The sequence below is a fragment of the Mesocricetus auratus genome, unplaced genomic scaffold (genome assembly GCF_017639785.1).
Source record: "Mesocricetus auratus isolate SY011 unplaced genomic scaffold, BCM_Maur_2.0 Super-Scaffold_6730, whole genome shotgun sequence".
NCBI classification, from domain to species: domain Eukaryota; kingdom Metazoa; phylum Chordata; class Mammalia; order Rodentia; family Cricetidae; genus Mesocricetus; species Mesocricetus auratus.
This window is the reverse complement of record NW_024429184.1, coordinates 63,159,749-63,184,526: the sequence shown is the minus strand read 5'-3', so window position 1 is coordinate 63,184,526 and position 24,778 is coordinate 63,159,749. Positions and strand designations below refer to the sequence as shown.

The window sequence follows — 24,778 nt, the reverse complement described above, 5'->3', positions numbered from 1 at the left end:
TTAACATGTACATCCACATGGAGCATTGGACAAAGAATGCCCTGGGTCTGTGCCCAAGACGAATATTTAATAATCAGAAGCTCCTGAATGAGGCCCTCCTATGAAGTGCTCAGATCTACCTTCCCCTTCAGCAACAAGTCAAAAGCAGCAACAAATCACCACTAGGTGTCGGCAATGAGGAAGCAAAGGCATTGTGGAAAGGGCTGGTGAGATGGTTCAGCAGCAAGAGAGCGTGACAGGACCAAGTTCTGGACCAGGAACCCACCATGAAAGGAGAACAAACACACACAAATTCATTTTTAAAATATTATCAACAAATCCTGATCTCACGGTGTTTATGTACCAGTGGAGAGAGAGGCAAAGATGAGACATAATAAGCCAAGATAAACTTCCAAACATTAGGAAGAGTAGTCTGATAGGGACCGAGGATGCCAAGGCATGCATTTTAGCTGAGGGAAGGAGAAGAGCTCAGATTCCAAGGCGCTGGGGTGGAGAACTAAGTAAGAAGGACACTGGGTGTCTGATCAGGAGCAGGGACTGCAAAGGCCCTGAGGCAGAGAGAGAGCCTCGGAGTTGTATGGGGAAGGCCGCTGGGCAGGAGACAAGCAGTTAAGGCCTGACCTTAGCAGTAGATAGCTTCTGCTTCTGCTACCTACGGCTTCCTCGTTTCATACATAGGACACCTTTTACAAGCTTCATAATTTACCTTTGTGTCTCGTTTATTTTTACTCTCTCTCCCTGAAAAAACTGCACAGGGCATGCATTTCTTCACTGATCCATCCCAAATACATAAACCGGTCCTGCACAGAGCACAGAACAAGCAATAAACAACCATGAAAATGACAAGAAGGACAAACTAAAGGCTTTATTCTAAGGGGGAGACTGAGCAGGAAAATGACATGAACAAATGTGTATCTTTGATGATGTTGGGCTATTTGAAAGGGGAAGCAAAGACTGAATGGGGAAAAAAGGAGAAAGAGAAATGAATGAGTGAATGAATGGGGAGATGGATGGGGGATGGAGAGATGGGGGATGGATGGGGGATATATGTATGTATGCATGCATGTATGGATGGATGTATGGATGTATGGATGGATGGGGGATGGATGGGGATGGATGGGGATGGATGGATGGGGGATGGATGAATGAGGAGATGATGACTGCTCCCAAAGTTCATCCCTCTAGCTTTGGAAGGCTTTTCAGATGCATTTCAAATGGGCAGCTGCCAGCCTCCATTTGAAAGTTGAGTGGTACTCCCACTCTTACCCCGTGCTTTGGATGGATTCCAGAGGGAGGGAAGCAGATTACAGAGAGGAAGCAGGTAATCCTCCTAAGGTCAGGTGAGGGCTTCCAAAACCAGCACACCTATCTTCACTCAGACCTGGACATCTGCAGTGACTGCAAGCTGATGCCAGCCATCATGGTACCACAGAGAAGAACCAGAAGAGAACCTTCGCAGCCATGGGGACCTGGAAAAAAGATGTTTGTGTCTGGTGCCCAGCTGAGAGCAATGCTCTCCCAAGAAACTGCAGCTGCCTGTCAAAGCCACACTCCAGGGCATGTGGTTCATCTTCTTCTGCTTCGGCCAATAGCTCAAGAAATTGGTCTGGCCTACCCAGGCAAGAGCTTTCTCACTAACTTTGTTGATATTACAAAGCCCTTAATTAAGAGCTTCCTTGGCTGGGGTGGCACACAATGAAAATCCCAGAATTCCAAAACTGAAAGCAGGAGAATCTGCGTACATGCTCAGGGTCAACTTTAACCCCAAAGCTAGTTAGACTAGCCCAGGCTTCATAAGACTCTGTCTCAAAAACAAACAGAAGAAAAGAACCTTTTCAGGTACTGATAAAATTGACAATTTCACAGGGTATAGGTTATTGAAATTTACTTTTTTTTTTCTTTCCAAAAAGGGCCTCATATTGTAGCCCAGCCCAGCCTTGAACTCTCAACAGCCCTCCTGCTTCAGTGCTGGGTCTATAAGTAAGAGCCTAGGGATATCTTGGGGAGAGAGAGGAAGGTAGGTGTCAAGAGCAGGAGGAAGACTTTTGTGGGGTTCAAGACTGTGCCTGGCCCTGGGCTGCTGAGAGTTGGGAGACACAGGGGGAGGAGAGCAGCATCCTGGCAGTGACTAGCTCCCAACATTCCTTTCTTTCTCTGTGGGATCCACAGCTACCCCCACTGGAGTCCCTGGTACCCTCTAGTCTGCCTGTTAGCAGCACCCTCAATTACAAAGACTCTGGTATTGAAAATGTGCCCCTTTGCCGGGCATTGGTGGCACACGTCTTTAATCTCAGCACTCAGGGGGCAGAGACAGGTGGATCTCTGTGACTTCAAGGCCAGCTTGGTCTACTGAGCAAGTTCCAGGATAGCCTCCAAAGCAAGAAAGAAAGAAAAAGAAAAGAGAGAGAATGTGTCCCCTCTAGAATGGTGTTGTCACACAGTCCAGGTGCAGAAGGTGCAGCAAGCGTCCCTGACGCATGATTTGTATGTATATCCTCTGTACCCAAGGCAGGCCTGAAACTCACTGTAGCCCAGGCTAGCCTCAAACCACTGCCAGTGTTTTGCCCTCAGCCTTCCAGGGGCTGGGGTAACAGTCGCTCGCTCTGTATGAACATTTGCTGTGATTAAATGCTTGCTCGTCTGCAGACAGACATGAGGGAGGTGCGCTCACATAGGGAGTCAGAGGTTGATGCTCTTCCCAGCACACACATAGTTCTAGCTCCTTCTGGCTTCCAGTTTCCTCCGTGGCATCGTTGATCTGGTGCAAGGCTGCTTCACATCTCCTGAAGCCTCTTAAAATAAATCAGACAGTATCATCTTTCTCCTCCGTAAGAAGGAATTGCAGTCTTGTCTTTTACTCACAGCATTTTATGGGTCATTAATTGAATAGATGTTTCTTCTCAGCAAAGGCTGAGGGGTCATTTACCATTTCAACTTGACAGCCCGCAGAGATCATGACAGAGTGATCTGGACAGCAGGTGACACCAAGCTGTCACTAAGAGCTCAGCCCTGACTGGAATTAGAAAGGGCTGCATTCTAGGTTTGCATCCACATGTGAGCGGGACTCCCAGTTTCTTCTATCAAATGAATCTCTCTTGTTGGAAATTCTCAGTCTACGGGAATGTTCTGGAATGATGGTTTAGTTTAGAAAAACAGAGGATGTGTTCTGCTTTTTCAGATCCAAGAAGCAGAGGCAGCAAAATGACTCAGTGAGAAAGGGGCGGGGCTGCCAGCACAAGTGGGAGGACCAGAATGTAGCCCTCAGAACTCATACAAAGGCCGAGAGACACGGTTGCACAGAGTTGTCCTAACAGGAGTGCTGTGGCATGTGCCCGACCACCACCATCTCTCTCTCTCTCTCTCTCACACACACACACACACACACACACACACACACACACACACACACACACACACACACACACACACACACACACACCAAATTAAATGTTCAGGGGTGCCTTTAGAAAACATTCAAGGATTCAGCCGGCGGTGCGAGGAGACGGACCTTCCACCCTAGGCCATGGCCAAGTTCGTCCGTAACTTCGCGGAGAAGGCCCTGGCGCTAGTAAGCGCTGCCGTGACTTACTCGAAGCCTCGTTTGGCCACATTTTGGTACTACGCCAAGGTTGAACTGGTTCCCCCAACCCCTGCTGAACTCCCTGCAGCTATTCAGAGTGCAAAAAAAATAATTCAAAGTGCTAAAACTGGTAGCTTACAGTTAAGGAAGCTATGCTGAATGGTTTGGTCGCCACTGAGGTGTGGATGTGGTTTTATATCGGAGAGATCATAGGCAAACGTGGCATCATAGGCTATGATGTTTGAAGGCTGATCTTTAACGTCTGATTTTATTTGAGTTTTTATTTGAATGTTCTTGAACCACATGTAATGAGACTGCTATCTGAATAAAATACTAGCTGTCGAGTAAAAAAAAAAAAAAAAACATTCAAGGAATAAGTGAAATCTCCGAAGCTCACCCCTCTGCAAGGGTCTGTTTCGGGTAAAGAATGGAGGGTGGATCTGTTTTCCACCCCAGATCTGAATGGGCACTTGCACCTCTCCAAAGTCAGCTCCCTGGTGCCCAGGGGGAAGGAAAGCCATGAAATAAGACATCTCCCTCAGAGAGGATGTGAAGTCAGGGGAACACTCCTCCACTGCTGGTGGGAGTGCAAACTTGTACAGCCACTTTGAAAATCAGTATGGCAGTTTCTCAAGACCCAGCAATACCACTCTTGGGCATATACCCAAAGGATGCTCAGTCATACCACAGGGACACTTGCTCAATAATGTTCATAGCAGCATAATTCATAATAGCCAAAACCTGGAAGCAACCTAGATGCTCCTCAGCCAAAGAATGGATAAAGAAAATGTGGTACATTTACATAATGGAGTACTACTCGGCTGTAAGGAAAATCTTGAAATTTGCAGCCAAATGGATGGAACAAGAACGAACCACCCTGAGTGATGTAACCCAGACCCAGAAAGGCTCCCTCATAAGTGGATATTAGATGCAAAGCAAAGGATACCCAGGCTACAGTCCACAGCTCCAGAGAAGCTAGGTAACAAGAAAGACCCTAAGAAGTACACATGGATTGCCCTGGGAAGGGAAATTCGATGAGATCTCCTGGGTAGACTGTGGGAGGGGGGTGAGGGGACAGTAAACGGGAGGGGGGGTGAGAACTTGAGAGAACTGGATGGAAAGGGAGAGCAATGAAAGAGATATCCTAGGCGCACGCCTTTAATCCCAGCACTGGGGAGGCAGAGGCAGGCGGATCTCTGTGAGTTTGAGGCCAGCCTGGTCTACAGAGCGAGTGCCAGGACAGCCTACAAAACTACACAGAGAAACCCTGTCTCGAAAAACCAAAAAAAAAAAAAAAAAAAAAAAAGGAAGAAGAAGAAAGAAAGAGATATCCTAATAGAGAGAACCACTATGGGGTTAGGGAGAAGCCTGGAGCTAGGGCAATTCCCAAGAATCCACAAGGATGACCCCAGCCAGTAAGCAGCACTCTTCCATGGTCTCTGCATCAGCTCCTGCTTCCAGGATCCTGCCCTGTTTGAGTATCTGTTGACTCCCTTCAGTGATGAACAATAATGCTGAAGTGTAAGTCTAATAAACCCTTTCCTCCCCAACTTGTTTTTGGTCAAGGAATTTTGTTGCAATGGAAACCCTAACTAAAACAGGGCATTCTTTCTTCTTTGTGTGTGTGGTATTTTTTTTTTTTTTTTTTTGGTTTTTCGAGACAGGGTTTCTCCGTGGCTTTGGAGGCTGTCCTGGAACTAGCTCTTGTAGACCAGGCTGGCCTCGAACTCACAGAGATCCACCTGCCTCTGCCTCCCGAGGGCTGGGATTAAAGGCGTGCGCCACCAACGCCCGGCTCTTTGTGTTTTTTTTTAAATAAATTATTTATTTCATGGCTATGTGCATGGACACACATCTGCAGCAGCACATATGTGAAGGCCAATGGACACCTTGCAGGACACCTCCTACCATCGTGTGGGTGCCAGAGACCCAGCTTGGGTCACATGGCTCAGCAGAGAGCACTGCTGCCCCCTAGCCCTCTCGATGGCCTTTTTTGACTGCCTGACACAGAATCTTATGGAACCCCGGCTAGCTTGATATTCAACTTTGTAGAATGGGCTGGCATTAAATTTGAGACAATCTTGCCTCAACCTCCAACTGCAGGGAGACAAGGATGTGCCACCATGATCAGCTCCTAATATTCTTAACCTATATACCTTTTCATACATTCTCTAGAATTGTTGTTTGTTTGTTAGTCTGTTCATACTTTGTTGTATTTTTTAAACATTTATTTATTTATTATGTATACAGCATATGTTTGTATGCCCACAGGCCAGAAGAGGGCACCAGATCTCATTACAGATGGTTGAGAGCTGGGAATTGAACTCAGAACCTCTGGAAGAGCAGGTAGTGCTCTTATCCTCTGAGCCATCTCTCCAACCCCTTTGTTGTACTTTTCTAAGAGGCATTTTGCATCAATGACATTTTAGAACTCTTTATGACTGGGCAGGTGGCACAGTGGTTTAGGGGTCTTGCTGCTCTCTTCCAGAGGACCAGAAGTCAATTCCGAGCGCCCCCTTTGGCAGCTCCCAACCACCTGTACAGCCAGCTTCAAGTGATCCAACACTCTCCTGGTTTCTAAGGGCATCGGCACACACGATGCATACACATAAACATAAATAAAACTAGTAAAAGCCCAATTTTAAAACAATAAAATTTAACTTTTAAAAGCCACCCTAATAAACTGAGAAGTCTTTAATTAAACTGTTTGTCAAGTGCCCACTTTCTTGTGGGTCAAGAGACAGTGTCTTGACTCCTAAAGTCTTGCTTATAGTGAAAGTTTGGGACCTGAGCCCAAGAAGCTATGGCTAGTAAGTCCCCTTGGGAACCCCGGTGGTAGTGGTGGTAATCGGAATCTTTTCCTCTAAAATATGCTCGGGTAGACTGGCTATGGTGGTGCACAGCTTAAATCTCAGCACTCAGGAGGCAGAGGCAGGTGAATGAATCTCTGTGAGTTCAAGGCCAGCCTGGTCTACAGAGCTAGTTCTAAGATGGCCAAAACTACACAAAGAAACCCTGTCTTGGGAAAAAAAAAAAAGCAGGGGGGGGGATTGTCCAGGGTTCGGATACTGTGTTACTCCCTAGTCTCTGGTGAAGCCATTAAGTAACAACATAATTAGATGAGGCAGGGGGTTCAATTTAAGATGAGGACCAGGACACAGAGGCAGGTGGATCTCTGTGGGTTGTGGCCAGCCTGGTCTACAGAGCGAGTTCCAGGACAGGCTCCAAAACCACAGAGAAACCCTGTCTCAAAAAACCCAAAAACAAACAAACAGAAAAAGATGAGAACCAGACATGGTGGTGCAGTTGGGGCATTAGATGCTGGACCTTCAGGAGTTCAAGGCTAGATTAGCCTACACAGAAAAATTAGGTCTTGGGGTGCGGGGTGGGGGTGGGGGCGCAGGGAGATATGAAGAGGTTGCATGTGGAAATATTAGGTCTGAGTTTCAGCAAAAGTTCAAAGGTAAGTATGGAATCATCAGTGACAGGGACACACAGAGAAATGACACTTTTCCATCTTCAGACAATCCAAGCTATTCCAGAAGCTGTGGAAGGACGAAGAAGGCTCGAGATCAAGCTAGGTTACACTGTGATGATGTTTACAGTGTCTAGAGTGGGCGGGGGATTTGCTAAGGTATGACAGAGGGAAGGGTGAGGACCAGGTCAGCTGTAACATCACACAGCAAGCAGGTACCCAACCATGGAGCCAGATAGACCTGCCAACCCACTCCAGTGATGCCATAGCATAGGAGTTTGGGCAGTTTTTTCTCGAAAGACTGATGTTTTATCTCTATTGGAAAAGTGCCTCCAGGGTCACATGAGCTTAGTATTTGGGTGTAACCTTCATATATAACGTGTACATCACAACAATAATACACAGTCTCTGTTTAGCATAATAAAAGCAACACACAATGCTGAATGTTCTGCCTCAATCTCTTCAGTCAATGCACTCATCATGTCTCAGTTGGTGTTCTGGTAGAAGGCAGAAACTGACTGGCTGAGCAGCTAGCCCAAAGTCACACACTCATTAAGAGAATGAAAGGGGCTGGGTGGTGGCCCAGCACACCTGTGAGTCTGCCGCCAGCCTTAGTCTAAAAAGGGAGTTCTAGGACAGTCAGGGGCTACACAGAGAAACCCTGTCTGGAAAAAATTAACAAAATAACAACAGAGGGAGGGAGGGAGGGAGGGAGGGAGGGAGGGAGGGAGGGAGGGAGGGAGGGAGGGAGGGAGGGAGGGAGGGAGGGAGGGCACCTGTGCTGCAATCAAGAGCTAGCCTTAGGGCTTTGGCCCAGCACAAAGCTAAAACAGGAATGCCAGAGGCTGCTTTTCACGCCAGCCCTCTAGACGACACCCATCAGACAACCAAATGTCTTTGAGATGTGTCCTTTGAGATCCAGCTACCAGAAGCATCTGTAGCCCCAATCCTGACAATGAAGACCGAGATTGCTCAAGGGAAGAAGACTGAAAGAAGAGCTTGAAAAGAGATGGACACTTCATCTCACCTCTTTATTAAAAAAAATCAAAGTGATAAATTGTGAATGACAGACTATTTCTGATACACCCAGTCATAGCCAGAAAGTTTAAAAAAAGAAAAAAAAGGAAGTCCCTGGGGTCGGGGCTCTAACTCCAGGGTTGAAGTGCTCATGGAGCACTAGCCTTAAGGTCTAATTCCAGCATTACATCAACAGGAAGGAGGCAACACACGCCTGAATTGCTGCAAGCTTCTGGTCACTCTGGTTTACCTAGTATGAGGTCTCAGGACAGCAGAGGAAGACCTTGTATCAAAAACAAAACAAACAGAATCTCACTATGTGGAGATACTCTGTAACAATGATCTTCTGCCTCCTGGGGGGGGGGGCTATAGTTAACACAGCAGCACAGCAGGCACGAGCCTAGATAGACCTACCTGCCAGCCTGTCCCAGTGCCAGACATTGTGTGGGACTTGGGGAATTTTATCTCTACAGATAAAAGACCGAAGTACTTCCCATCTCTAACTATTAGAATGAAAATCTATCATTCACAGTTCCATAAGTTTGGGCTGGAGAGATGGCTCAGTGGTTAAGAGCACTGGCTTCTCCTCCAGAGGATGCAGGTTCAACTCCCAGCATCCACATGACAGCTCACAACTGTCTGTAACTCCAAGATCTGACACCTTCACAGAAACATACAGGCAGGCAAAACACCAATGCAAATGCAAATGAGCAAAAAAACCTAACTCTTTAAAAAAAAATCCATAAACGCTTGATGAATCTGCTATTGAATGGCTATGAGATTAAATTTAAAATGTTTTAATGGCTTCATTTTCCAGGTACCTTTCTTTGCCTATAATCCCAGGAGACAGAAAACAGGACTACAGGTTCTAAGATACCCAAGGCTACACAAATTAAAAAGAAAAAAATGTTCTTTTTCCAAATTTATTTAACAAAAACTTCTTAGTGGTGTAGTTCAATCTTGAGAACAAAGCCCAAAGAATAAATTTGCAAGCAGACAATAGCCCAAAGGGACAGAGCTGTTAGAAAGTGGATGCATTTCTGTATTTCAAAGGTGGGCAGGGTGCTTCATTTTAAACTAAATAGATCCCCACAAACACAGCTTGGCAGCCAGGGTCCCATCAGCACCTTCAGGCAAGGACAATTACACACAGACTTCTGAAAACAGAAGGTTTTCAAAACTTGTCCCCCAGCCCCAGAGACCCTCCAATTAGCTAATCTAATCTTTTCCAGGAAACTACAGGTATTTTAACACCAACTAATTAGGTTTGTTAGTTCCCTGCGTGTAGGCTGGGCCTTTCCTAAAGCAACAAGCAAGCCGCTTGGGCCATGGGTTATTAGCTAAGTGGGTCTATATGCGCCCGGAAAACTCATCTGACCTTTTTCCTTTTTCATGACGTGATAGTCGATTAATGGATTAATAGGGCCACAAAGGATAAGGGAGGCATCTGTGTGCAGTAATTTCTCCTCTAAAGGAATGATTAGCTGACAGAGTCTACTGAATGTCAAAACCTAACATCAGATACTAGTCTTAAACTGATGCAACTTAGAAGAGTAATTATAAAATAAACATTTTTATTAGTCCACAGAGAGCACCTGGGGAAACCTGGCATAAACTCAAAATTCAGTGATCATGGTTCTCAATCTCTCTCTCTCTCTCTCTCTCTCTCTCTCTCTCTCTCTCTCTCTCTCTCTCTCTCTTCTCTCTCTCTCTCCCTCCCTCCTTCCCTCCCCCCTCCCTCCTTTTCTCCCTCCCTACCCTTCTCCAGCTTCCCTTCCTGTCTCTCCTCTCTGTCCACCTACAGAGCAGGTACAGTCCAAGATCTAAGGCCTTAGGCATGCAAGGCAAGCAATGTCGGGCAATCTTTTAACGCCTGTGTTTGGGCACAGTCTCTGTCTCCGCTGTTCTTAACAAAAGTCACAGCTCCCAGAACCCTGGGCAATGACGCTCTTTGCTTCCTTTCCTCCTCGCTCACTCCCTTCCTCTCTTTCACTTCTGTTTTTGAGACCTGGTCTAAGGAAACCCAGGCCATCCTGAAACTCACTCACTATGTAGCTGAAGCTGCTTTAGTCTTCAGCTTCCATTACGGCCACGGGCCCACCACACCCCTTGATCTTTCACATACACCCAATCCGTGCCGGCAGATCTAGGCTCTAGTTTTTCCTTCCTGCTCCACCACCTTAGGTTTCCCTCTCCAGCCTCAAGCTCAGGGAAGCTCCAACGAGTCTCTGAGGGGGTGCGAGAGCTTTGCAAACAGAGTCAGGCCTTTTGCTCCTGTCTGTATAGTTTTGGTCCTGGGGTTGGGCCTTCGGGTTCTTGAGTGCCAAGCACACTGCCACCTAGCGACATCACCCTCCAGGACCTCTGCTTTACTGGATGTCTATCTCTTTAAGTCTGATTTCCTTTGGTTTGTTCTTTGCTTGCTAGCTTATTGAGACAGCTGCTCACTCTGTAGATGGAGTCGGACCTCGGCTTCCAAGGGGCCGCCTTGTCTCGGCGCACCTTGGTTTACAAACCAAGTAATGTCTCTTTGCTTGGTTCTTACAAGTTCAATGCGCATACACATTTTCTTTTGTGTATATCCCTTCACTATATTTGCATCGAGACCCACTATGAATTACTGAAAGCAATGAGACACTGGCCATGGCAACTCAAAACCAGTCTCAGCTGCATAGAGAGTTCCAGGCCAATCTAGGCTATGTGAGGTGTTTCAAAAAAGAAAAGCAAAAAGGTACAAAAAAAAAAGTCAAGACCGGAATAAGCGGCACATTCCTGTAGCTGCAGTGGTAGGAGAGCAGGGGTGGAGACAGGGGATTGTTCGAGCTGAGAGGTAGGGAAGGGAGTCAGTCCTTGAGCTCCCCGTTTATGCCCTCAATCTCCAATATGTGTAGCCACCAATATTTATTTTTCTGTAATGGATTTGCCTTTTCTTCCTAAAGACACCGTCCTAAAGGAGCATTTGTCTTTCTTTTTGGCTAACTTATTTTCTTTTTGTAAGGTTTGTATCCTTCGTCTCACACAATTAACAGTTTCATTAATATTCCTGTTTCCCCTTACACACCAGCTAGGGCTTCAAATATAATGCTGCTGGCAGGCCCGATAGCGAGTTTATATGAATTCTCTGCATGTTTTCTTTCCATGTGCTTTTGTGTGTAGCCCTGTCTGACTAGAATTCACTATATAGACCAGGCCAGCCTCAAACTTGCAGCCATCCTCCTGCTTCTGCCTTCCAAGTGCTGGGGTTACAGCCTCGTGCCACCATGCCTAGCTGCTCTAAGTTATTTTGATTTTTTTTCCCGGAGGGGGGGTAGTTTCGAGACAGGGTTTCTCTGTGGCTTTGGAGCCTGTCCTGGAACTAGCTCTTGTAGACCAGGCTGGTCCCGAACTCACAGAGATCCGCCTGCCTCTGCCTCCCGAGTGCTGGGATCAAAAGTATGTGCCATCACCGCCTGGCTCTTTTGATGATTTTTATATTTCAAAAAGCAGAGATACAAGAAAGTATCATGACCATCAACTGAGACTACAGGATTCCACAAGTGACAGCTACTTCCAAGCATTCATTGCCTGTATTGTTTCTCCACAAAAAAAGCACTTTAATTGTGCACACACAGTGCATGCGCACATGGGATTATGCCAGACTAAATTAGTGTGTTGTCCCTGGCTAGAAGGAAGCTAAGCAGCTAAAAGTTGATGGGGCTTGTTAACTCAGCAAGTCTTCAGAGGGGCCCAACATGGCTGCATTGGGTGCCCTTTAGGCACTCCCCAGTGAGCTGCCCCACTGGAGTCAAGCACAGGGATGCCTGCTTGATTAGTCCCAGGCTGAAATTCTCTGCTTCCTGACAGAGGTTAGCCCCCCAGTCTGGGAGGAATCTACCCAGCTCACAGGGTATTATCCTAGGATGGGCAAGATCTCTTACAAGTCTTTCCAAAGAGTACATGTCCAGAACTGCAATGTCTTTTTCTATGGGAAAAAACAATGCTTTGTTGGGGCTGAGGATTGTAGCTCAGTGGCAGAGATAAGAAAATGAGTTTAATTGCCAAAACTAAAAAGTTTACTGCTGCTAAATCCATTAGTTAAGAAATGGAGACTTGGGCCTAGAGAGATTACTCAGTGGTTAAGAGCACTGGCTACTCTTTGAGAGACCGGGTTTTATTTCCTCCATGTTTTACTACACACACACACACACACACACACACACACACACACACACACACACACACACACACACACACTCCATGGCTCACAACTATCTGTAACTCCAGTCCTGGGGGTCTGGCGCCCTCTTCTGGCTTCCTCAGGCACTGCAGGCATGTGGTGCACAGACACACAGGAAAGTAAAACACACACATTAAAAAATAAAGGTTAAAAAACATTGTCTTGAAAAAAATTGCCAGAGCTGAGTAGTGGTGGCACACAACTTTAATCCCAGCACTCGGGAGGCAGAGGCAGGTGGATCTCTGTGAGTTCGAGGCCAGCCTGGTCTACAGAGAGAGTTCCAGGACAGACTCCAAAGGCTACACAGAGAAACGCTGTATCAAAAAAAAAAAAAAAAAAAAAAAAAAAGCCAAGCAGTGGTGGTGTACACCTCTAATCCCAGCACTCGGTATGCAGAGGCAGGCGGATCTCTGTGAGTTCTGCAAGGATTCAGGCATTGCGTTGGCCTGCCCCTGACACCTGGCAGAATGCATTCAGGCAGTACCTTGGTCAGCCCAGGGTTCCATGGTTGTGTAGTCTGCATGCAGGTGCAAAGGACCCCTTTAAAAGAAAGACACCTCCCACCTCTACCCTACCCCCTACCCCGTTCCTCTCTCAAAAAACAAAACCAAAATAATAATAAAATAATAAGTTAATACATAAATATTGTTTTGTTGGGGGCTGAGGATTGTAGCTCAGTAGCAGAGCTCCTGGGTGAGGTAAGAAAATGAGTTAATCTCCTTACTGAAAAGTTTATTCATTGCTGTGTGGGCAGAGACAAGCGTATTTGCATATTATCTGCATCACTATGTCTTGTAGGTAATGTGGTAACGAGTTAATGTGTGCTGGAGCACAGGCTGAAAGCACAGGTTCTTGCAGTTAAATGGGGCTATTGAGACCCTGCCCCAAACTAAGTACATGAGTAGGGCGGTGGTGGCACACACCTTTGATCCCTGCACTCAGGAGGCAGAGGCAGGCAGATCTCTGAGTTCAAGGCCAGCCTGGTCTACAGAGAGTAAGTTCCAGGACAGCCAGGACTACAGAAAAAAAAAAATATATATATATATGTATTATGTATATATATATGTAATTAATTAGTTTAAATATACAGAGGATGCAATAGGAGGACTAGAACATGTTATGTAAGAGATGACCGTCAGGGAAGCCTGGTCTCTACAATGGTCTTGGGACTAACCCACACACCATAGGATACTGTAATTTCCACTCAACAGCTCTACCTCTTTTTGTTGTTGTTATTGTTTGTTGTTTTTAGGTTGCTTTGTTGTTTGTTTGCTTGCTTTTTGAGACAGGGTCTCTTAGTATAGCCCTGGCTGTCCTGGAACTCACTCTGCAGACCAGGTTGGCCTCAAACTCACAGAGATCCACCTGCCTCTGCCTCCGGAGTGCTGGGATTAAAGGCATGCACCCCTGGCAGTTTGGGTTATTCTACATTTGCTTATTTTATGTGGGTATGAGTATAGGTGGGCTCACCTGTGCTGCAGTATACCTGTGGGACCAGAGGACATCAGTTCTCTCCCTCCATCATAAGTGTTCTGGGAATCTAAGTCAGGACATCAGGCTTGACTGAAAGCGCCCCTGCCAGCTGAGCCAGGCTGGCCTCGAACCCCTGATCATCTTCCATCCTCCTGAATCACAAGAGGTACCACCACACCCAGTTCCTATTACTTTATTGGCATTAGATTGGTTTCTGTATTGAAGCCAATGAGGAGGGCTTCACCCTGCTGTCCAGGCAAAGCAATGCATTCTGAGGGTCCTGGGGTCTCTGCTGATAGCTGTCTGAGATTACTTCCCTGTAATTTTCTTCTAGAAGATTTACAGTCTTGAATTCCTTAAGATTACAAAATCTGAGTCGTGGTGGCACATTCCTGTAACGCCAGCACTCAGGAGTCTAAAGCAGAAGCGTAAGGAGCATGTAAACAGACAGGCAGAAGAAGCCTGGCTGGAAGGAGATTAGAAAGTGAGTGTGGGCCCGACTACTAGAGATAAGAATGAACAAAAGTGTGCAGAGTGTGATAAGCAAGGTATTTAAGGACCAGTTCAGGACTTGAAGCGGAGCCCACCGTGATTGTATGAAGGACATGTCCTGGAACTCTCCTCTGCCTGAGAAGCCAGTTAACTAAGCAGAGAGCGCCCGATCCGCTACCAGACATCCAAGACCAGAGACCGCAGTGGACTGGCTGCTTGAATCCAGAGGAGTCTTGAGACTTAGAGAGCCATGGCCCTGAGCAGGGCAGGTACCCCAGTTGTGAGCCTCGTGGCTACGGCCCCTAAGACGTTGCTTCTGCTTGTGTGTATCGCTCTGATGTAAGTGTGAAGTAAAATACATACTCAAAACCAACTTGCTGAGTCTGTCATCATTCCCCTTGGCTAAACCCCGGGCGATAAGTGCTCATGACAGAAGGATTTAAAAAATGGTAAATTTCAGGAACTAGGGATGAGGTACAGTTAGTGACTAGAATGTTTGCCTAACTTAAAAAAAAAGTGCTCACCTTTAATCCCAGCAGTCTGGAGGCAGAGGCAGGAGGATCTCTTGAGTTTCAAGGCTATCGAGGGCCAGGACAGCCAGGACTGTTGCACATAAAAACCCTATCTCAGGTTAAAAAGAAGAAAAAAAAGTCCTGGGTTTAATCCTCAGAGCCCAAGCTGTGATGGCCCGTACATGTGATATACAGACAAGAGGGCCAGGAGTTCAAGGTCATTCTCAACTACATATGAGTTCCTGTGACACATGAGACCCAGTACAAAAGAAAGCAGAAAGGGATGGGGTGGGGGTGGGGGTAGGCATGATGCCTAAACAGAACTTAGTTTATCTAGAGAATTCTGCTCCGATCCTGTAACGTCCAGCCTCTTGTTTCGTTTTGCCAAGCTTGAGGTAGAGCACACGGCCTTGCACACACTAGACAGGGCTTTTACCACACAGCTGCAACCCAGCTCCCCACGAACTGTTTGCAAGGAGCAGACCTGCAGACTCGGCTAAGAAGATGTTGCTCTTGAGGTGGCTGAAGAGAGCTTTTAGTGCTGTCTTGTTTGTTTAAAATGGATAGAGAACCAGGTTAGAGGGTATGCGGATAAATAATAAATGAATGACAGCTCAAGACCACAATTAGACCAAGGTTAATAAGCTTCAATCCCAGAGGGTAAATCCTTCCCTCCCACCCTCCCGAGCAAGCCATCACATCATGCATCCATCTTCCTGACACACCTGATGGTGTATTTAGCATTTAAAAACAAAAAAAAGGAAATCAAACCAAAATAAAATTATATTCCATGAAATTCAAGAGCCCACTGGCGGGCTGGAGAGATGGCTCAGAGGTTAAGAGCACTGACTGCTCTTCCAGGGGTCCTGAGTTCAATTCCCAGCAACCACATGGTGGCTCACAACCATCTGCAATTCAATCTGATGTCCTCTTCTGGCATGTAGGCAGAACACTGTATATGTAATAAATAAATCTTAAAAAAAAAAAAGAGTCCACTGGCTTTTTGTCAATTAATTTATTTGGGAAAGGAACAGGAACATTTTTTACTTTTTAAAAAATATATAGTCTACCAACATCAGATTACAGCTTATTTATTATTTATTCATTCATTCATTTTTATTTTATTTTTGAGATGACAGGTTCTCACTCTGTGTTTGGAGTTAGCCTGGGCTACATGGCAGGTTGTTGTCTCAAAAAAGAAAGCAAAGAAGGCATTGAGAGGGCTCAACAAGTGAAGGCATTTGCTGTCAAGACTGACAGCCTAGCTTTGGTCCCCAGGACCCACAAGGGGAAACAAGAAAAATGACTCTTGCAAGTTATTCTCTGACTTTACATGTTCTCCATGCCCTTCATACATGTGAAATGCGCGCGTGCATGCGCGCGCGCACACACACACACACACACACACACACACACACACACACACACGGGCTGAAGAGATGTCTCAGTGGTTAAGGGCACTAGCTGCTCTTGTAGTTCAGTTCCCAGCACCCATGCAGTGATTCACAATTGTCAGTTAACTCCACTTTCTGACCTCTGTGGGCACCAGACACATGTGCAGCCCACATGCATAGTGCAGGCAAAATATCCAGACACCTAAGATAAAAAAAGAATGTTTAAGATAAAATAATATATATACATATATTTTGTTTTTGGAGACAGGGTTTCTCTGTGGCTTTGGAGGCTGTCCTGGAACTCTCTTTTGTAGACCAGGCTGGTCTCTAACAAAGAGATCCGCCTGTCTCTACCTCCCGAGTGCTGGGATTAAAAGCGTGCACCACCACCGCCCGGCTAAATAATATAATTTTAAAATTCTTTAAGTAAGGGCTGGAATGGAACTTGTTTGATAGAGAGGTTGACTGTGGCCTGCATTGCTCTGTGGGTCATTTTGGCTCATGGCAAGCATGGGCAGGGCAGTCATCAAGCGGAAGGAAGGGAGGGAGGGAGGGACTGAGGGAGGAAGGGAGGGAGGGAGGGAGGGAGGGAGGAAGGGAGGGAGGGAGGGAGGGACAGAGGGACTGAGGGACAGAGGGAGGGAGGAAGATGAACAGTATTTGGAGACAACCAGCAGGAATGTTTCTGGACATTACTTTATCTGGTTTCTTTTTTTTATTTTTAGATTTATTTATTTACTTATTTACTTACTATGCAATATTCTGCCTTCGTGTATGCATGCAGGCCAGAAGGGAGACCCATATCTCATTACAGATTGTTAGCAACCACCATGTAATTGCTAGGGATTGAATTTAGGTCCCTGGAAGAGCAGCCAGTGCTCTTAACCTCTGAACCATCTCTCCAGCCTCTATTGCTGGTTTTTTATTGTTATTTTTGTTTGAGACAGGATATTGGGTATTCCAAACTGGCTTGTATCTTTTTTTTTTTTTTTTTTCGAGAGACAAGGTTTCTCTGTGGCTTTGGAGTCTGTCCTGGAACTCACTCTGTAGACCAGGCTGGCCTTGAACTCACAGAGATCTGCCTGCCTCTACCTCCCGAATGCTGGGATTAAAGGCATGCGCCACCAACGCCCGGCTCTGGCTTGTATCTTAAAATACAGATTGTATATAAAGTATACATAATTTAATATGTAGATATGGTAGATATGCTTAGACACCACCAACCTGGTATGCACATATATATTTCTATAGATGTTATATCCATTGTTAAATCCTTTCAGCATATTAATAATTAAATCAGGCCAGGCATGGTAGCACACACTTATAATCCCAGTGCTCAGGAGACAAAAGTAGGAAGATTATCTAAAATTCAAGACTACAGTGGTCTACATGGGAAGTTCCAGGCCAGCCAGCCAGGACTGTGTAGCAAGTCCTTGTCAATAATAATAATAATGAGTGAGGCATTGTGGTATGTGCTTACAAACCCAGCACTGAGGAGACACAGACAGGGTGGACTCACTGGCCAGTCAGCCTAGCCCAATAAGTAACTAAGTCCCGTTGAGAACACTGTATGGAGCCGGGCGTTGGTGGCGCACGCCTTTAATCCCAGCACTCGGGAGGCAGAGGCAGGCAGATCACTGTGAGTTCGAGACCAGCCTGGTCTACCGAGCGAGTTCCAGGACAGCCTCCAAAGCCACAGGGAAACCCTGTCTCGAAAAACCAAAAAAAAAAAAAAGAAAAGAAAAAAGAGAGAACACTGTATGGAAACAAGGCAGGTGACTTCTCAAGAACAGCAGGCAAGGTTGACTTATCACACACACACACACACACACACAGACAAATAAAGTCAATAATATCACTTTGTCACAAGTATTTTAAATATTTAAATTATCTTCAAAGATTAACTTTTATTTACTTACTTATTTATTTATTCATTTATTTTGGTTTTTCCAGACAGGGTTTCCTCTGTGTTGCTCTGGCTGTCCTGGAACTTTCTCTGTAGAACCACGCTGACCTTAAACTCACAGAGAGCAGCCTGCCTCTGCCTCCCCAGTGTTGGGATTAAAGGCGTGTGCCACCACCGCTGGGCAACTTTTTTTGTTTTTAAAACCCCTTTTTAAATTTATTTTTTATGTGTATGGATGTTTCCCCCCATGTATGTTTGTGTGCCACATATGTGCCTGGTGCCCTTGACAGATGAGAGCCTTGGGTACCCTGGGACTGGAACTCCAGACAGTTGTGAGCTGGCGTGCGAGCACTGAGAACTGAATCTGAGTTCTCTGAGATAAGGAGCCATTGCTTTTCACTGCTGAGCCGTCAATGTCACTCCAGTACCCTGTCTTGACTTTTTATTTTGTGTATGCATGTGGGCTGGAGTGTATGTATGCGCACCGTGTACATGCAGGTGCTTTTGGAGGTCCGAAGAGGGGAGGGTGCTGAGTCCTTTGGAAATATAGTTAACGCCAGTTGTGAGCCACCCAGTGTGGGTGTTGGGAACTGAACCCCGGTCCTCTGCAAAAGCAACAGGCACTTCTTAACCAGAGCCATCCCTCCAACCCAACTTCCTGTATTCTATAACCATGTCAACACGACGGGCTTCACTTAAGAACACATAATTCACTTACAGCAAGATTTACAAACCTTAGGTTGGTTCAGTGAGCATGCATACAGGCACAAGTGCATACCCACTTGCCATGGTGAGGGAAAAACGTGTGGAAGTTGGTTCTCTTCTCCACTGTTCTCCACTGTGTGGATTTCAGGATTGTACTCAGGTTTTGAGGTGTGGTGGCAAGTGTGTTTATCCACTGAGTGCCTTGACAGCCATGCTGAATCTCAGCATCCTAAAGATGTCACCACTGTTAGTTACACTGGGCCGGTTAGTCATTGTTCATCAAGATACCTTATTAGCCAGGCATGGTGACACTCTCCTTTAATCCCAGCACTTGGGAGGCAGAGGCAGAAGGATGTCCATGAGTTCGAGGCCAGCCTGATCTATGGGAGTTCCAGAATAGCCAGGGCTTTTACTCAGAGAAACTCTGTCTCAAAAAACTGAGAGAGATGGAAGGGAGTGGGGGCGATACTCTATAGACCAGGTTGGCCTCAAACTCAGAGATCCGTCTGCCTCTGCCTCTCAGTGCTGGGATTCAAGGCATGCACCACCAAATTATTTTTTGGGGGGGTGGGGAGTTTGAGACAGGGTTTTTTTATAGCTTTGAAGCCTGTCCTGGAACTCACAGAGATCCGCCAGCCTCTGCCTCCCTAAGTGCTGGGATTTAAGGTGTGTGACACCACCACCAACCTCTTATTTATTTTTATGTATATGAGTGCTTGCCTGAATGCATGGCTGTGCAGAGGCCAGAAGAGGGCATTAGATTCCCTGTTACAGACAGTTGTTAGTTGCCTTGTGGGTGCTGGGAATTGAAGCCGGGTCCTCTGGGAAAGTAGCCAGTTCTCTTAACCATTTCACCATCTCTCCAGCCCCACATTCTCTCTTTGAGTGGTTATTTCCCTGAGGCAATTGCTGCTGTTCTTTCCACAGTGGAGGTTTGTACTGGTTTCAGACCACTGTGAAGCAACTGCTAGGAGCACTCTGGTCTAAGTCTTCCTGTGGGTGTCATTTGGGTATAAACCTAGGGAAAGCACTGTTGGGCAGTAAAGTCGGTGAAAGTCAAGTGTGGTTAGAAACTGCTGGTTTTTAAAACCACTGCAGTGGTCACCTTCTTCTCACCTTGGAGAAGCATTCCTGCTGCTCTGTCCAGAGACTCTGGGCTTGCTTGTCTTTTTTCCTTTCTTCTTCCAGTTTTGTTTTGCTGTTGAGGTTTTGTTTGTTTTTCGAGACAGTGTTTCTCTGTGGCTTTGGAAGCTGTCCTGGAACTAGCTCTTGTAGACCAGGTTGGTCTTGAACTCACAGAGATCCGCCTGCTTCTGCCTCTCAAGTGCTGGGATTATTCTTCCAGTTTTTCAAAGCAGGGTTTCTCTGTATAACAGTCGTGACTGTGTTGGAAATTACTTCGTAGACCAGGCTGGCCTCAAATTTACAAAAAATCACCTCCTTCTGCCTCCTGAGGGCTGGGGTTAAAGGACTGTGCTACCTCCACCCATCTACTGTTTGTCTTTATTTTTTTTAGCTGTTATTGATGTGGAATATTAGTTGAAGATGTGTTATATTCATTTATGCTATGGAACATTTGTTTAATGATGCAAAGATGTGTTGTATTTTATGTTGCATCTGTTTAACTCTGTGAAGCCTGTCTAAAATACCTGATTGGTCTAATAAAGAGCTGAGTAAATTGGGAGCATGGGGGGCATGGGAGAGGATGAGGGAGGATGGGGGAGGAGGGAAGGGGAGTGGGGGAAATGTATTGCTCAATTAAAAAAAAGGTAAAAAAAGAGTTGAATCGTCAATATCGAGGCAGGAGAAAGGATAGGTGGGGCTGACTGGCAGACTGAATAAATAGGAGGAAAAACCTAGGAAAGATGAGGAGCAAAAAAGAGAAGGAAAGAGGACACCAAAGGCCAGCTACCCAGCTACCCGACTGCACAGCTACCCAGCTACCCAGCTACCCGACTGCACAGCAAGCCACTGAATAAGAAGTTAACGGTATAAGAAATAGATAGGCCAGAAGGTGGTGGCACACACCTTTAATTCCAGCATTAGGGAGGCAGAAGCAGGAGCATCTGTGAGTTCAAGGCCAGTCTGGTCTACAGAGAAAGTTTCAGGCCAGCCAGGGCCACACAAAGAAACCCTGTCTTGAAAAACAAATAAACAAACAAAAAGAAATAAAGATAAAAGCCCAGAAGCAAAAGATAGATGGGATAATTTTCTAAAACAAGGCAAGCTGAGGCTGGACGTTCATAAAAAGAGTAAGATTAGCCGGGTGGTGGTGGTGTACGCCTCTAATCCCAGCACTCAGGAGGCAGAGACAGGCGGATCTCTGTGAGTTTGAGACCAGCCTGATCTACAAGAGCTAGTTCCAGGACAGCCTCCAAAGCCACAGAGAAACCCTGATTCGAAAAACCAAAAAAAAAAAAAAAAAAAAAAAAGAGGAGGAGGAGGAAAAGGAAGAAGAGGGAGGAGGAGGAGAAGGAGGAAGAGGAGGAGGAGAAAAGAAGAAGAGGAGGAGGAGGAGGGGAAGGAGGGGGAAGAAGAAGAAGAAGAAGAAGAAGAAGAAGAAGAAGAAGGAGGAGGAGGAGGAGGAGGAGGAGGAGGAGGAGGAGGAGAAGGAGAAGGAGAAGAAGAAGAAGAAGAAGAAGAAGAAGAAGAAGAAGAAGAAGAAGAAGAAGAAGAAGAAGAAGAAGAAGAAGAAGAAGAAGAAGAAGAAGAAGAAGAAGAAGAAGAAGAAGAAGAAGAAGAAGATTCATTTGGGAGCAGGATAGTGGGCCTCCCAGAGATCAAAGGGTAAAAACAAACATTATAGTGGATGTGTGGTATAGGTGGCATCTCACCTGGGAAATATCCATCATGCATTTTGTTTTATTTTATAGTCAGGGTCTTACACAGCTCAGCCTGACCTTGAACTCAAGAGGTACCAGAAGGTGACATAGAGCTCTTGATCCTTCTGTTTCTATTTCCCCAGTGCTGAGATTACAGGTGTGTACTACCATGCCCAATTTATGTGTTGTCATGGATTGAACTCCGGGCCTTGTGCATGCCAGGGAAGAACTCTACTAACCGAGCTTCAGGCCTACTCACTGATTTTTTTTTTCACGTTAGAAAGAACACAAAGCAACATATTGCTGGTAGTTGTTGGAGAAAGACTACTGTCCTAAAAAGATTTTCTAAACCTGAGCATCATCCTACTAACACAGAGAAATAACACTTCAAGACAGAACATGTAAGCCTTCATGTATCCCAAAAATCTCAGTGGTAATTACCTTTCCGGCGTCCTTTGGTGTAAAAATCACCCCTCATTAGCTTTATGCTTTCCGACATTGGGATACTAAATTGGGGTGTTGTCTTGCTAATGAGTCACCTTGGGCATTACTTGTGTGTTTCCTACTCCAGTGGTCCAGGAATAAAAAGCAATGTGGGGAGGGACGTTAAGAGTATCATGTAACACTGGTGTCCATCATAGGACAGTGCTGACATGTCATCTCATCAGTGACAAGGTGAATAAATCTGTTAATAAGGCCTTACAAGCACTGAGACCCACCCGCACTGTTCTCCGTAGGATGGTGCAATGGTCCCTTCCTGGTGCTGCTCTTTCCCAGTGCCACAAACCAAACGACTTCAAGTAACAGACATGCATGCTTTTCTGGTTCTTGAAGCCAGAAGCCTGAAAGCAAGGCATTGGGCAGGGACGTGGTCCTGGTGGCCCTCAAAGAGAAACCTTTGCCCTTTCCAGCTTTTTGTTGTTGTTTTTTGAGACAGGGATTCTCTGTGTAGCCCTGGCTGTTCTGGGACTTGCTCTGTAGACCAGACTGGCCTTGAACTCACAGAGATCTTCCTGTCTCTGTCTCCTGAGTGCTGGGACTAAAGGTGGGCACCGCCGCCACCCTGTGCCCTTTCCATCATTTAATTGCCGAGACCTTCCTTGGCTTGGGTTTCAAAATTCCAGTCTATCTGAGCCAAGGCGACAACACCTATAATCTCAGTACTTGGGAAGTAGAGGCAGGACAAGCAGGAACTCAATGATAGCCTCAGCTACATAAAAAGTTCTGAGGCTAGACTGGGCTATATGTCAACATGCTTCAAAACAAACAAACAAAACCAAAAAGTAAAAGAAATCCTAACCTCTGACTGTATCTTTAAAAATATATGTACATTTCTTGGTCAGGCAGTGATGGCTCATGCCTTTAATCCCAGCACTCGAGAGGCAGAGGCAGGTGGATCTCTGAGTTGGAGGCCAACTGGTCTACAGAGCTAGTTCCAGGACAGCCAGGGCTACATAGAGAAACCTGTCTTGAAAGAAACACACCAAACAAAACCCAAAAAGGTGACAAAACACAACAAAAGTCCAGGTCCATTATCAGACACAGCACAGAGATTCTAGGTTTGTCTTGAATATACTAACTTAGATATTCTGGCTTCTTTGATATGTTGTTTTTTAGACAAAGGCAAAATCAACTAAAACTGAAATAAGCAAAGATAGCCAAAAGTCAATGACGATAAGCCTTTTATTATTTTATTGTATATTTTTAACTATAAAATTCAAAACTCTAGATATAATTTTAGACCCTCCCCCTCTCCAACCATGAGAATAAAAATAACTAACACTCCATGAATTCACATGCCACCCTTGCAGAGAGGCCATCCATGCTAATCTTCTCTGTCATCCAGTTTTAATATCCTGCTGCTGAAGCGAGCGCTGATGGCAAGGCCGCCCTTTTTTCTCTCTTCTTGTTTTCCTTTCTCCTTTCTTTTTTTTCCAGGAGATTGGCTCCTGCAGTCCAGACTCATCTAAAACATTATATAGCCAAAGGTGACAGAACACCTGATCCTCCTGAGTTACAGTATGCACCACCACACTCAGGTCATGTGGTACTAGGGACTGAACCTAGCTAGGGCTTCTGGCTTGCTAGGCAAGCCCCCTATCACCTGAGCTACATCCCCAGCCCCTGAGCATCCTTTTATTCTGATATTTCTCCTGCATCCCTATACTGGAGATGGAGCACCACGATGTCCCACTCGCCCACTGAGCTATACCCTCAGTCCTCTAGGAGCTCCGCTGAGATCAAGTTGTACCCTGCTCTATGTTACCCCATATTGTGTAAAATGTTGTTTCTCAGACTGTGCCTTGCCCTGAAAGATAACATTTTACAAGCAGCTTGTCACTGTTGTGGGATATCCACCAGAGAAGACTGTAACAAGTCTTTCTCTATCCCACCAGCTCCCAAATAATGACACAGAGACTTATGATTAATTATGAAAGTTCGGCCTATAGCTTAGGCTTGTCCTAACTAGCTCTTATAACTTAAATTAACCCATTTATATTAATCTACATTCTTTCAAATGTCTTGTAGCTGTTACCTCTCCTCCTGCACATCCTGCTTGCTCTGTGTCTCCTGGTATCTCCCCATAAGTCCCACCTAACCTCTAGCTATTGTTGGTTAGCTGACTATCTACTACACCAATCACAGCAATGCATCTTCACACAGTGTGTAAGTATCCCACACCAGAAGACTGATCCGATGTGACTTTAAGCCAACAGAAAGTTGTCATTAGCCAGTCAGGGACTACACTGGGTGTTCGAGATTCCAGTGTAGCCCAGAGTCTTTCTTAGGGTGAGCTTTTAAGCACAAAATACATGTTCTGGGTTGACACACTTCAGTTAACAAGAACTGTCAGTCAGAAGTCAAACTACAGAAGGCATAAAGCAAGGTTAGTGCAATTAGAGACTTTCCCAGAACTGTAGACTTTGATGGACTAGGTCTTTGTTTTTATTTTGGCTGGTGGTGCTGTCCACATGTTGAGTTTTATGGACTGAATGCTATTTCCATCATGGAGTCAGTTGTGCTAAGGTGGAGATCTACCAGGGTCTGGGGCCCTGTTACAGTCACTCCATTTTTAGGATGGAAGATGACTCGATTTCTGTGAATACATGAGCAGTGCCCTCGTGCAGCACCGACTGATAAATGACTGGAGTGAACTGGGACTACAGGATGAATGTGTGTGTAAAA

General features: G+C 45.7%; 1 pseudogene; it reads left to right on the top strand.

Moving 5' to 3' along the window:
- Positions 1–3,484: 3,484 nt before the first annotated feature.
- LOC121138971 lies at positions 3,485–3,924 on the top strand (annotated as a pseudogene).
- Positions 3,925–24,778: the final 20,854 nt, after the last annotated feature.